Here is an 11083-nt window from a genome sequence, read left to right as displayed (position 1 = left end):
ACTGTGTAACGGTTAGATAGTCTTTTGCTCGGTAGCAAAATTCCTACCAAGAAATAAAGTTTGTTGTCGGACAAAGATTACCCGACCGTTCACAAGTGCAAGCCACTGAGGGATTGTTAGATACTCTTTGGCTTGATAGCAAAAGTTCCTAAGGGGAAGTGAAGTTTTCTATCGAACTGAAGATTATCCAACCATTCACTAGTGGAATCTTCAAAGATGCAACACTTCCAGTGTTCAAATTCGCATTATTCGCATTTGAACACTAGGTGGAAATGATATGAGAATACGACAATAATGACTGCCACATCGACTGGGAACACAAAATCCGGAAACAAGGTTGTATCATCAGGACCGGGGACTGTGCGGCCAACCCCGTAGAAATAAGTTGTACAAATTAGCCACAAGTAATGGCAATTTCATTTTAGCACAACGAATGCTTAGGTACTTTTGAATATAGAAGGAATAGAGTAAAGTCCTTTTATTTTTATCTTGTTTCTTGTCCTATCGATGAATTAATTTTACCATTTTAAAATTAAATAAGTACTTCAAATGCTAGTGCCGTAATGAACATGAGATGTCATCTTCAAGAGCACCGTAAACAAAATAGGGGCCTCTCTTATGAAACCCTCATGTTAAAGGGTTGATTTCGGAATAACTTTTGCCCGAAATCCAAATACTATCAGGGAAATACACCCGAAGTCTTGCATATCTCGGGGCGGAAAATTGGCGAGATTACTTAAACAAAAAGAATACAAAAAGAAAAACTTGCACAATACTTGAACGAAAAAGTACTTCTATTTATAACAAACGTGCCAGGAAGAACGAGTACAAAAATATAGAAAAGAAAGCAAAAGCTAAGCTACTGCATCACCGGAACCCGGAGGAAGAGAAGTGTTTGCACCCCTAGGAGAAGTGGGTGGATCCGCCGCTGGCTCAATATCTTGGCCTTCACCATCTTGGCCTTCAGTATCATCACCTTCCAGTTCTTCTTCAGTTCCCGAGAAGTCGAAACTGAAACCAGAAGAGTCAGTAGCATCAGGCCGGACCGGAAGACCCCTTCGAGAAGTTGACTCCAACTCACGGGCCTTAGCGATTTCGGCATCGAAGTCAATGACACCCTCTTTGGCCTCTTCTAAGGTTTTTCTCCTCATGCTATACATAGAATATATATTTTTTCAACAATGAGGGAAGCCGCTCGGCGCTGAAATTCTTCTTTAAAACGGTTAACCTCGGTTGAAAGGTTATCCCGCTCGGATCTAGTGGCCCATAGGCTAACATCGGGGTCACTGACAGTGGAGCTGAAAACTTTATTGTGCTCTATGACCCTCTTATGCCTATCTTCCAACCGGGCATACTTCTCCTCGGCAGCAGTAACTTCTTCAGCTTTGGAGATTAGGGTTGCCTCCAAATTATTCAATCTTTCAGCAGAGGCAACCTCACGATCGGATGAATCAGGAAAGGCATTATGGACTTCAACCCATTTGTCCCTAGCCTCTTCGAATTGTACCCTTAACATGGCAGCTTCTTGGCCAAGGGTCACTACCTCTTCTTCGCTTTGTTGCAATCGAGCCTCCGATTCAACGACCTCAGCAGCTCATGCTTCCAGTTCTAAGAGGCGAGCAATAATTTGATCTCGCTCGATCAACAGTTGATACCGCTCGGATGTGAGTTCCTCCTTATCAAGAATCAACCTTTGAAGGCCCTCAGAATTAAGGAAGTTAGCCTGCAAAACAAAAATACAAACAAAAAACCCTGTCGTAACAAAGATAGAAAAAACAATAGAAGAATCAAAGTTTGTACTGTTGTTTCGTTGTGCATGGCGTTGTTCAACAAACACTCTCCCGAGAGAGATTGTATTTTATTCCTATATTTTCTTGAAGCTAGAGGCTTCAAATAATTAGCAAGTTCCATCGACCGGGATAGCAGATGGCATCCGGTAGAAATCAAGAAGGAGACTCTCCTCCTCTTTTGAGGATCTTCGTAGGGAGCAGAATAATTGTGCCCCAAATTCTCATGAACTGGGGACTGGGGAAGAAGGACATCCTCCTCTCGGACAACTGCGGCTGGTGGAGATGATGTAGCAATTGCTGGTGGCGAAGGCAGAGTTAGTGAAGAAGGAGATGAAGTTGATGGTGTTGTAGATTGAGAAGCCATTGCGGAAACCGCAGTGCTAGTTTTTGGTTGCTCCTCAATCGAGGATGGGAGAGACCCAGTACCCAGCCTCACGGTAGTGGGAACAACAAGTGGGAATCGGAAGCGAGAACTGGCATCTTCCACTATATTATACTCCCCCAGAGTGCCGAATTGTCGTCTTCGGTTGGCGTAACTAGCACAACAGATTGAGCATTTTGTTGAGCTTATGAAGGTCGTCGTCTTCTATGTAGATAAGCCTCTTCATCACTAGCTCCTTCATCATCGTCAATCACTACAGTGTCTATGGTTGGCATGGACAAGGCGCTCATCACCATAACATCCGTGGATGGCTCGGGCATGGCACCTTTCACCTTTTTATTTTTGCCCTTGGACGTAGAGGAACGTCGTCATTTTAGTTTCTTGTTCTCCGACCAGGGACTCTGAGAAGAAGCACTTGCACCAGAAGCAGGACCAAATACACCCGTTCGGGCAAAGGCCTCCTGCAACAACCTCGTCGCATCTGAGGGATCATCCAAAACATCCTCATCGAGGATGATAACGAAACCCATGGGTAGACCTGAGTTCAACAAGAAAGAAATGTTAATCAATTTTCTTATACGAAATATATAAACAAGATGAGTTCGACCTACCATGATTTTTGGCCTTCCACCCATAATTAAGGGCCAGTTATTTTCACGTGCGGGTCTCGGGCGTAGTAACATCAAAAATCTTCTGGACCCACTGGTCCAAGCCTTCAACCCTAGGTGGTGTCCACCGAGTTTCTGAAATAAGTGAAAGAAGAAGGATCAGTAAAAGCATGGGGCAATCTTTAACTAGAAGAAAAGACAAACGGCGACTTACGAGTATGGTTCCATAATTCCGGAAAGGATGGAGTCGTGGCCGGAATGATGTCCCTGGTGGCAACTGTAACAAACCGTTCTACCCACCCACAGTCGTTGTCATCATCCATACTTTAGCAATGGTGGCCACATTTGCTGAAATTTATCATTCCTCGGCGAGAAAATCTTGGGGGAATAAAAGTCCATTAGTCGAGCCTGGGATAGTTTTTCTCCCGTATCCTGGCATAGACGTCGTAGACAAGCAATTGTCCTCCATACAGAAGGATTTACCTATGCCAGGCATACCTAGTAACAGATACAAAACTCCACGATAACGAAGTCAAGTTCCCCGCTCAAGGATAACGGGCCCAAGTGAAGGGATATGTTTAAACATATGTTAAACCCTTCTTGGGTAAGGTTATCCGCTCCGTCAGGTCAGGAGCGATGATGTTTAAATCATGACAATGGTAGTCTTCCTTCACAGTAGGAATGCTGGAAGGACGGGAGGAAGAAGGATACACGCCAACAACCCATGTACGAGGGTTGGCGGAAGGATACTTCTATGCGAAGTCCTTAGTGGTGATGAGTTTTCTTGGAATAATGGTGCCCACCGTGGGAGGGGCAGCATCATCAGCACTACTTTTGCTCTTTGAATAACGGGATTTTCGGAAGAGAAGACCATTGTTATCAGAAAGGAGAAAAAGGGTTTTCCTGAAGAAGAAGATTAGAAAATATTGAAGACAAATATGAGTTGAGTAAAGAGAGTTTGAGAGAGTTTGGAAAGTTATGAAGTGTAAATGGAGAAGTTTGATGCGTATAAGTAAAGGAATACGCGGCTAAAATAGTGGCCATAATTACCTCGATAACCGATAGAAGTGGTGTTGAATCGTGGGATGATGCGTGTTCGGGGCATTAATGAGGAGAGGCGTGCGTCTAATCAACCGTCAGAAACTTTTCAGAGGGGGTCAAAGAATTTTCCGCCAAGAACGGTATCTCTACCAACTTCCCGGTGACACAAGGTTATGCCACCGGAAAGCATGGGGACTATCTGTATAAGGTAAAATATGTTCATATTAAATGATCGCATGATAAAGAGACACGTGGAGCCGAAGACAGAAGACAATCAGGTCTGAAGGCAACGATCTCGCTTTGTTACCGAAGGGAATGATATTCATAAAGGCGAATTAAATACATGTCATCCGGTAACATTTAATGGAGAATATTCCATAGCATTAAGTGCACAGTCCATTACAGAGAATATGGCATTCACTGTCTACTCTTACACATTCTTCAATGGCCCTCATAATTGTCATTTAAGAGGGGCTTGATCCTAGGACCTTGTTCCCTAGGTGCAACTATAAATAGTGAGCTCTACAATCATAGTAGAGGACACAAATTTTCTGACAAACATATACTATATTATGTTAAAAGCTTAATACTACTTTATCTTCTTGCTTATTAATACCGTCACTATTGCCTCCGGAAGCTCTGCTCCCGGAACCAGGATTTCTGCTATTTTATCTCAATTTCGATGCTAAATCCTATATTCTTGTTTAATTTATTTATCATTTTAGGATCAAATCGTTTCACTTATCTATAAACCACGTATAAATTTAACTGTAACATTTTACGGGTAAACAGTTTTATACTTCATGTAGAAAGCACGAGTGCGAATCAACTATCATGAAATCGAAGAAAATGAATTCAAAAAGGAGAAGAAAAATCATTGGAGCCTTAATAATATTTAATCAAAAATGAAGTTCTAAATTTAATTAAAGAGTTTAATATATATACCAGTGCAATTTTTTCATATTGCCAAATCACTTTAAAATGCCAACTTCGTTTTAGATTGTCAAATGATATGTAAATAAATAATTACTGTATATAGGATGATTCATGTTATATTCTGACAGATAATTAAAGTACACCGATGGCATAATTTTTTTAACATTGTTGATGTGTATAAACGGTGAATAAAATGCATTGATAATATTATATTTTTTTGGCACTACTAATATATTTAAGCTAAATCTAATTATATTAACGCATCATTTCAAGAATTAATAATACTAGCAGTACAGTTATACACGTTGACATGCAAAAGATTTCTATATTACCTATGTAATTTAACCAACTACATGTTAGCTACTTATGGTATTACACTGTTCGTCAGATGAATTACCATATTAATTCTGTTATGAGAGAAGTTTTCACTTTTCAGTGTCGATGTTAGTGACTTATAAGTCAAGCGTAACCTGATATTAGTCTAAAAATATTCATTTTCCTAAGTATATATAAAGTATAAACTGACTTGCACAAAGGTTATATCTTTACTACAGCATAGGAAGAGAACTCGATCTGGGAAAACACACTGTTTATACAAAGACCTAGCCTAAATTAAAGGGCCTAGGACACATTGCAAATAGAAAGGCCCCTTTGTGATGTGTTGAAGTGCCGATCGATTTTTTAGACTTTGTTCAGATTGGCAGCTGCGGCCATGGATGCCGCTACGCCTCCAGGGTGCTTGAGCTGAATCAGGCTTATTCCTTAACTCAGCTCCCACCACCCCTACCGTATCTTCCTTCGTCACCGGCTTGTCGTCCACAAGTTTGCTTGTTGCATCCTAATGATAAAAAAATGTACTTCCTCCTTTACGCTTTTTGAGATTTAATTTGAAAAATCTTTAAAGTTAAATTGAGTTAGATTAACTCTTTTAAAGTTAAAATTTAAATATTTAAAATGCTTGTCAAAGACAAGCATAGTTTGAATCTCAAAAAACAAAAAGAGTTATGGAACGTGGAGAGAAAGTGTAATAAGGAAAACATAGGAGTATAGAAAAAGAAGAGATCAATAGTTAACTTATACTATAAGTTACCAAAATATATATATATATATAGTTAACTTATATAAACCGAGTAATATTGTACATGTAATATCAAGTTACTCCTACTACTCTATGTTTTAGGTCAACCGTCAATATATTAACCTGAGTGTGGTTAGTTTCTAGCCTATTTAATTTAATGCGTAAAAAATTTAAATGTTATTTGTACACAAAACTTAAACTCAAAAAAAATACAGTCCTATAGTAACATTCAATATTTTATATATATTTACAACAACAACAACAACCCAGTATAATCCCACTAGTGGAGTTTAGGGAGGGTAGTGTGTACGCAGACATTATCCTTACCCTGGGGTAGAGAGACTGTTTCCGATAGACCCTCGGCTCCCTCCCTCCAAGAATTTTCCACCTTGTTCTTGGGGTGACTCGAATTCACAACCTCTTGGTTGGAAGTGAAAGGTGTTCACAACCCACACTCTCCAACATGTTTTACATATTTGACAACTCAAAAATATTCTATACTCACACAGCTTACAAGACTAGCAGGGTATATAACTTGAATTAAAAAAAAATGATGTCTGATAAGGGAGACTTACAGTAAGAACATCACTAAGCTTGGTCTTCTGCTCGTCTCGTGTGGTTCGAATATTGACAGCGGCTGCACGTTGAGCTTCTGCTCCTATGCCTCCTGGTACCACATGGCCTAGTCCTGTGGCTCTCACTTCTGCTGCCTGTATCGCTGCCGCGTCGCTCTCGTCCACTGGTTTGTCCCTTGCAGAGAGAGCCGCCAACTCCAGCGCTTCGCCTATGGTCACGACATCAGCATCAACATCCGGTATATGTGTAGCTTCCACTTCACCACCACAACACCTCCTTTCCCTGCTGATGGAGGAGTATATTGTGCAAGAACCTGAAATATCACAGGTGAATAATCGAAGAAATTCTTTGGTACATATATATGAACTGCAACAAAAATGGAAATAAGTTACTCCCTCGGTTTAAAAAAGATTGACATTATTTCCTTACTAGTCTATTTTAAAAATATTGGGACATTTCAATATTTCCTTAATAAGAAGTATTTATAACCACATAAATGTTATGACAAATTTCACACCACAAGTTTCAAAAGTTTTACAACCACATAAATGTTATGGCTTATTTAAGACCACATATCTCAAAAGTCTTCCATTCTTTATTAAAGTTTGTGTTAAGTCAAACTAAGAAAATCTTTTTGGAGGAAGTACATAGTTTTCAAGTTTTAAACTACTTAACAAACATTTTTTAAAAATGGGGTTAAGTTTTATGTAGTGTAAATCTACAAAATGTTTAGACCATCAATGTAGTATATTAGATTATTTTACTATGTTCTCTGGTAGGTCATTACATTATGTTTGTAATTAAACCGCTCGGAAGTAGCTTGAAGAAATTTAAAGGTTGTTTCATTTGAATCTCCTTTTTTTATACGGCACAGACTGAGTAAAAACATAATTTTTTTTAGGTTATGTATAAGCCCTTTACATGAAGAAAAAATTCGAGTAAAATGACAATGTTAAAAATTTGCTTTAATCCCAGAGGTAACATAGTTTTTAATCTCCTTGTAGAAAACCCTGAGCCACTATATCATTACCTGTTAGTATTGCAGGCAATTACCTTCAATATGTGGTTTAATAATATTATAAACTGACATAAAACTCTTTAAATTGTATCTTTAGAGATAATTAGAAGTTATCATACTTTGGTGCAGTTTCCTAGCAAAGGAGAAGAAGTCGGATAAAATGACGGACGAGTAGTTTGCCATCATAGACAAAAAGGCAAAAGTATGTATCATTTTAAATCTCTCAAATGAAGTTTTACGTGAAATTTCTGTAGAAACCACAGCTAAAGGCATGTGGAAAAAATTAAAAACCTTATATATGAAGAGGACGGTAGAAAATAGACTTTACCTGAAGTAGAAGCTTTATACAATTCGTATGGGTAAAGGTACCTCTATTCTCTCTCATCTTGACACCTTTGATTCCATTCTTATGGATTTGAGTAATATAGATGTTGAAATTAAAGATGAAGATCAAACTGTGTTACTGCTTTGTTCTCTACCCCCATCTTTTAAGCATATAAGAGATACTATGCTTTATGCAAGGGATAATATCTCTTATAAGGATATTAAATCTATCTTAAAATCAAAAGAACAGATAGATAGTGATATTACTGGGGAAGCTAGTGGAACTCAAGCGGAAGTTGGCTTGTTTGTTAGGGGCAAATCTGACTCCATATCCAGATACAATAATTTAGAGTGTCGCTATTGTCATAGGAAAGGTCACAATATCTCTGAATGCTATAAGCTGAAAAATAAAAAAAAAAAGGATAAGGAAAGGAAAAATGAGCACAAAAATACTGACACTGCCGAAGCAAGTGTAGCTGCTGATGAGACTGAGGGAACTATTTTTTTAGCAACTAATAATAGTTTCAAATCTAACAATGAGTGAATTTTAGATTCGGGTTGTTCTTATCATATGTGTCACAATCGGTATTTATTTACCACATATGAATCTATTGGAGGTGAAGTTGTCTTGATGGGCAACAATGTTGCCTGCAAAGTTTTTGGAAAAAGTACAGTCCGAATCAAAATGCATGATGGTGTGGTAAGAATTCTCACTGATGTTAGACATGTTCATGATTTGAAGAAAAATCTCATCTCTTTGGGCACTCTAGAATCTCTTGGGTACAAGTACACAGGTGAAGGTGGAGTTCTGAAAGTTTCTCATGGTGCTCTTGTGATCATGAAAGCACACAGATTTGCTTCGTTGTATACTTTATTGGGATCCACTGTTATAGGCCTTACTACAGTTTCGGTATCAGACAACTTGTCTGATTTTGATGGCATTAAATTTTGACATATGCCCATTGGGGCTTTTGCGGAGAAGGTGGAGAAAATTTACTATATCAGCCAAAATTAGGCCAAGGTGGAGATTTGTAATTATGGCCAATATTTTGGCTAATGGAGTCCATCTCACATAAGCATAAGCATATTTGCAAAGTGTAGACTTTGTTGGCAATATTTTTTGGGACCAAAAAATATTGCATTGTGTGTTGGACATCATTTGCATAAGTTGTATCTCTTCTTTTACACCTAAGAAGCCAAGACTTTTTTGCCTATAAAAGGAAAGGCTATTAGTTCATTTTAGACACACTAACAAGACTTGTCTTCAATTCTTGTTTCTTCCTTTCTTCCTTTATTAAAAGTGTTTTGTATGAGAGTTAGTATTGGGAAGCACTTGTGTGAACCTTTTCTTTGGAGTGATATTGTGAGGTTATTCTCTTGGGGTATTTGGGATTAATTAGAGTGTTTACTCTAATTTTGTACTCTCTTTTGTACTCCCGTCCCGTCCCGTCCCACTTAATTCTAAACGGGATGGGCCCATATTAAACGGGACACGGGATGGCCATTTCGTCCCATTTGTCCCGTCCCGTCCCGCGTCCTAATTTTTTTTGTGCATTATATACAAGAAACTTATAATCCTGCTATTCAAGATTTTTCCAAGACCACGGTTAGAAATGATGTTTTTAAATTTCAAACCGAATATCTTCAGTATATTCGTTGTGTATTTTTTCACTTAGATTGTAAAGTGTCTATCACATCTGATATAGGTCGTAGTCCTAATGGTTGTGATTATTTAACTGTTACATGTCATTGGGTTGATTATTACTAGAACATGCAAAAACGTATTATTGGTTATAAATTTGTTGATTCAAAACACACTAGAGCATATATTGCAACTACTGTTCTACAAATTGTTGATTTTTATGGACTCATTGATAAAATTTTAACTATCACCTTAGATAATGCTTCTGCTAAGTGCTAACACAACTGCGGCAACTAGCTTAATGAAATAATTGCAAAATTAATCCAACTTATGCACCGGCCATTAATGAAATGATTGCAAAATTTAAAAAGTATTTTTTCCATATTCCCTAAGTTTATTTAATTTTCACTATACTTAACCCATCTTTAAAATTAAGAGGTGCAAATGGACTTGTTCATAAAATTTATGAGAATTTAGCAATTCAAAAAAATGAACAACCATCTCTCGATGACTGCCAAGCTAACATATATTCTTATGTTAGATCAATGATTGATAAATATAAATGTATGGAAACAACAGGTGGTGAAACTAGGAAAGAAGAAGAATACAATAAGATACTTAGCAGTTAGCACTGGGAGCTATGACGGCATGGAACTCATGGAACATCAATCAACATTGTCAATTCCAGAATAATGTCCGAGAGAAATTATAGATAGGTTATAACGAAGTTATATAGGAGCTTACAAATATTAGTATGATAATTTTTAATTGGCTACTAAGAGGCCTAGTTCAAACAGAACCCTTCCTAGAAGGTGGCTGCGTAGATTAGGTGCTCTTCAAAAGAATTATATTTGTATGTGAGATTTGAAGGTTCTATTAATAAAATAAAAGGCTCTAAGCGTTGAATTTTTTTATGAATTGTCTTACACTCTTACTTAGTTACTTAATGGCTTGAAATTATAATACATAAATTATAACTATATTATAAATTTATAATTACTAAAATATTTCATTACAAGTCTTTTATTTTAATATTATATAATTCTTTACTTAGTTTTTTAATTTTAGTTTAATTTTTAAGTTTATTAAATAAGTCAAAAAACTAGCTGTTGCAAATTTTAAAAACTTAGTCATTGTCAAAAGAATAGTCGTTGCCAAACTCAATGCTTAAATAATATTTTTTTTAAAACGGTACTTAAGGCCCGCGAACCCGTCCCGTTCCGTCTCATCCCGTTTGTTAGCGGGGCGGGATGGGCCTACCGTCCGTCCCGTCCCGCCTCGTCCCATTTGTTAGCGGGATGGGATGGGCCTGCCGTTTTGTCCCGTTTGTCCCGTCCCGTTTCGTCCCGTCCCGACTAAATGTCGTCCCGTTCCGTTAATTTTGTCCTGTCTCGTCCCGTTGGACAGCCATAGTGTACGCAGACCTTACCCCTACCTAGAAAGTAAAGAGGTTATTTCCGATAAACTTTCGACTCAAGAAAGGATGAAAAGACAGTAAGAAAAAATAAATATATTCATCAGATAAATAAATATCAAATACAAAAATATAATAGAAGAAAATCAAACTTTTCTGTAAAAACCTATCTGAAAGGTAACTAAATAACTTTCAAAAGCCTATCCAAAAATTAATAACTAATCATGAAATCTTACAAACAAACAAAATATTGTAATAGTAATACATGTGTAGA

General features: G+C 37.6%; 1 pseudogene; it reads right to left on the bottom strand.

Annotated features, from left to right (window-relative positions):
• Window positions 1–5438: 5438 nt before the first annotated feature.
• LOC104116271 (late embryogenesis abundant protein D-34-like) lies at window positions 5439–7612 on the bottom strand (annotated as a pseudogene).
• Window positions 7613–11083: the final 3471 nt, after the last annotated feature.

Source organism: Nicotiana tomentosiformis, chromosome 6 (genome assembly GCF_000390325.3).
Source record: "Nicotiana tomentosiformis chromosome 6, ASM39032v3, whole genome shotgun sequence".
Classification (NCBI taxonomy): Eukaryota; Viridiplantae; Streptophyta; class Magnoliopsida; order Solanales; family Solanaceae; genus Nicotiana; species Nicotiana tomentosiformis.
This window is presented reverse-complemented; position numbering and strand designations above follow the sequence as displayed.